Consider the following 4474-nt stretch of genomic DNA (forward strand, 5'->3'; position numbering starts at 1 on the left):
TGCACCGAGGTCCTGTCCCCGTGCTTCAATAAAATCACATTTTGCACCGAGGTCCTGTCCCTGTGCTTTAATAAAATCACATTTTGCACCAAGGTCCTGTCCCCGTGCTTTAATAAAATCACATTTTGCACCAAAGACATCTTCAAGAATTCCTTCTTGGCCTTTGGCTCTGAACCCCCCAACCATCACCCCAAAACACCATCATCAACTACACCTGCCACAGGAATCCTTGCCGTTTCCTACGTGTGGGGTGACGGCTTCCCCAGATGACGGGCTCTCGGCTGGGGATCTTCAATGCACCTCAGATCTGACCCAGTCTACCTGGAGCTCTAGATGGGACTTTCCCAAGACCCCCTCTGTGGGTTGCATTAATTCTGTAGTGACTCAGGGAAGCTCATTTACCCAGTAGGTCATCTACTGGTTTAATACAAAGGGACAGAGGCTATTAGGGTAAGAGTCAGCTGCCCCATGCAGAGACCCGCAGGCTGAGGTCCAGAACAAAGCAGCTTCTGTCCTCATGGAGCTTGGGGTCTGTCACAGAGACGAGTGGAAGCATTCTGGCTCCCCAACCTGAAAGATTCCGAACCCCGTCCTTCTGGGATTTTTCTGGAGGCTTCATCCAGTGTAGGTAGAATTGATTAACTCATGGGCCTCAGGTAATTGATTCAACCTCCAGCCCCTCCCTCCCACCAGCCGGGACAGAAAGTTCTATCCCTTTAATCCCGGAATTGGTTCCCCTGGCAACCAGCCCCCATCCAATAGTCACCTTATTCACATAACAAAAGACACCTTCCGATCTTATCACTTAGAAATTCCAAGCGTTTTAGGAGCTCTGTGCCAGAGGAGGGTGGGGGGAGAAATGAAGACCAAAATGTATATATTTCTTTTAAGCTTTTTTAAAGCTTTCTTTCTTTCTTTCTTTCCTTCTTTCTTTCTTTTTTCAGTGTTTATTCACTTTTTGAGAGAGAGAGACAGAAACAGTGTGAGTGGGGGAGGGGCAGAGAGAGAGAGGGAGACAAAGAAGTGGAAACAGGCTCCAGGCTCCGAGCCGTCAGCATAGAGCCCGACGCGGGCCTCGAACCCACGAACTGTGAGATCGTGACCTGAGCCAAAGTCGGAGGCTCAACTGACTGAGCCAACTTTAGGCGCCCCTAAAGCTTTCTTTAAAACACAGCTTTAAGGAGCTATATTTCACATTCTGCACAATGCCCCTGCTCAGAGTGCACAACTGGTTGGTGTTTAGTACTTTTACAGATATGAGCAATCATCGCTACAGTCCAAAATGGGACATTTTTGGGGCGCCTGGGTGGCTCAGTCGGTTGGGCGGCCGACTTCGGCTCGGGTCATGATCTCGCGGTCCGTGAGTTCGAGCCCCGCGTCGGGCTCTGTGCTGACAGCTCGGAGCCTGGACCCTGCTTCCGATTCTGTCTCCCTCTCTCTCTGACCCTCCCCCGTTCATGCTCTGTCTCTCTCTGTCTCAAAAATAAATAAACCTCGATATGGGACATTTTTATTGCGCGGGAACGATGCTGCACTTCAGCTACGACCTTCCCATCCCCACAAGCCCAAAGCCACCGTTACTCTGTGTTCTGCTTTTCCAGATTCTCCTATTCCAGGCTTTCGTATTAGTAGACACCTATCATGGGGTATTGTTGGAACTTGCTTTTTTTTCGCTGACCATCGTGGTTTCCAGGTTCATCCGTATTGTAGCAGGTGACAGAACTTTATTCCTTCTTATGGCTGAATGATATTCCGGGGTACGGATGGGGCACGTGTTGCTTATCCATGCATCCGTTGATGGACCCTAGGGTGGTTTCCACACTTTGGCTATTAGGCATTGTACTGCTATGGACATGCATGGATGAATTTGTGCATGAACCTGTGTTTCCATTTCTGTTGCATAGATTTGGTAGAACACACCGGTTTTGGTAGATTGGGAATCTTGTCTACGATGTTCTCAGAGGGTTTCTATGACCCTTTGTTGCTTGCGGAATTGGAAGAGGTATATGTCAAGAAGTGATGTGGGTAAAATATATCTCTGTGGCAACTGGGGATTGTCGGCTTTGAGCCACAGCTTTTGTAGGGACAGAACCAATGCTGCCCGTCTGGGAGAGGTGGTGTTCTTGGGGGCATTTTAATCAAATGTCTGGTCCCTTTCATTTTTGTGTCGGGCAGTGTATCGGGGGAGGACGAACAAAAAAGCAGGTGTTGAGTTTGTGGACACTGAGATCTGGAAAGAAGGTATAAGACAGGCAGTGCAGGAAGGGCACTCGGGGTCTAGAAGATTAGGCACGCAGAGCTGGACCAGGGCCATGGGCGAACCTGCGCCATCTATGAGGACAAAGTACAAAGAACCGTGTGAAAGGAAATAGGTCGGGGCACCAGCCCCTCAACAGAGCTTGACTCTAAGTCAGGAAGGAGTGTGTTCTTACCTGCTCTTAGGCCCAAGGTGGGGGGTTGGGCATGAGACTTTCTGAGGGAGATGTGCTGGAGAACCTGGTTCCAGGTGTGGGTTCCAGATCTGGTTCCAGGTGTGGGTCCAAGTGTGAGTTCTAGGTGTGGGTTCTAGATGTGGTTCTAGGCGTGGGTCCAGGTGTGGTTTCTAGGGGTGGGCGCAGTGACGTCGGGCAAAGGCATTTGCCAACGCATTTGCTGAGAAATCAACAAGCTGTCCATTTGGGCAAACTTTCAATATCCGTGAGTTTCCATTTCTGCACGTGGGTATCCATCATAGGGCAACTCTGCGTTTCCTTGTGATTATGGCCTAGAACAGATTGTCTGGACAAAAAGGCTGCCGTTGGAACGGATGTGGGCTTCTTTCTGTCTGGGATTCTCTTAGATGGAGAAGGGATGCAGGGTCCACTGAGGAAAAAGCCGACGATTGAGGAGGAAACCCCTGTTGACTCGGCCCCGAGCGCATTACAGGCATTTTGTTCTTCCGTGGGCTCACCAGCCCTTGAACCAGGGACTGTGGTTCTCACGTGATCGACGAGCAGGGAATCGCATGCCGAGAGCACCCGTCCACCTCAGACCCAGTGGACGGCCTGGGTCACCTCTTTCCGACTTCAAAACGCTAGGAAATGAACAGAAACAGGTTCTAACACCGCATCCTGCAAATGAGGCCTTTTTAATCCTCTCCGATTGAAAATTTGGATTTATGTGGCAACGGTGTTTGTTTCCTGTCTATCAAGCAGCTGCTAATTCAACCCAGAGGCCCCAGGTAAGAGACACGTCTGGTCTGTACGTCTCGTCATATGTCCCGCCTCCTGCAATGACCCGGGTGTCTGCAGGCCTGGATCATTCACCCAACTAATGGCGCTCCACCCGGGGGTGGGAGAGGGGGTTGCTGCTCAGACCTGGGAGCTCACAGCACAGGGCTGGGGTGGCTCAGGCCTTCCAAAGTCCCTGCCACAGGCAAACACCGGGGGCTTGTTTAAAATAGCCACACCCCAGGGCCTTCCAAATCCAAAGAAGTACGGGTGAGGCCCAGGCTGCTGTGCTTAACAAGCTCCCCGGGGCGATTGGAATGTACAAGCTGGAAGAAACGGCCAGAGGAGGCCATCTGCTGCCTTGCTCTGGGTTTCGGTTTGGGGATATTTCGCTGTGGCAGGAGCTTCCGGAAGAGGGTTCACTCCTGGGTCGCTGACAGCCTGTTTATGTCAACGTCAGGGTTTCTTTATCAAAGGGTATGTTATAAGTGAGTTCATCAGGGCATCCCTTAAAGCAACGGGACTGGTGTCCTTCTAAACAGGGGGCCCTGGATACAGGGACGCGCACACACACAGGGCGAGGCCCGTGTAAAGACACAGGAGGAGATGGGGGGGTGGTCTGTGGGGGGAGGCACGTCCAAGCTGAAAATCGCCAGGCTTTGTCTGCAAACCAGCAGAAGCTGGGGACAGGCTTGGGACAGATTGTGTCCTAAAACCTCCAGCAGGAACGAGCCGTGCAAGCTACATCTTGATTTGGGATTTCTACCCGGAGGCGGTCAATTTCTGTGTTGAAACCACCCAGTCTGTGGGGGTTTTATCCCCAACAGAGCAAAAGAGATTATCTGTGTTTTGGTTGGGGTTTAGAACTGGGGGAATAGCATTCTCCACACAAGGCCACTTGGGAGACTCCAAGGTGCCGAAGATACAGAGGGCAGCTGGCGTGCCTTCCGCTGTGTGATGCTTCGGGCACAACGTTGTTGGGAGGCAGACACAAGTACACGGGAAGGAGAAAAGAAGGAAGAGGGTAAGTCACATATGGGTCGTCTCCCAGCTCTGGAGACCAGACGTCTTAGGTCTAGGAGGGACACGGCCGCTGAGATCCAGGCAGGGCAGGATCGCTTAGATCCAGGCAGGGCAGGGCCACTGAGATCCAGGAGGGACAGGGCTGCTGACATCCAGGCAGAACAGGACCCCTGAGATGGAGGCAGGACAGGGCCACTGAGATCCAGGCAGGGCAGGGCCCCTGAGATCCAGGCGGGGCAGGG

This window comes from Panthera uncia, chromosome X (genome assembly GCF_023721935.1).
Source record: "Panthera uncia isolate 11264 chromosome X, Puncia_PCG_1.0, whole genome shotgun sequence".
In the NCBI taxonomy this organism is placed as follows: Eukaryota; Metazoa; Chordata; class Mammalia; order Carnivora; family Felidae; genus Panthera; species Panthera uncia.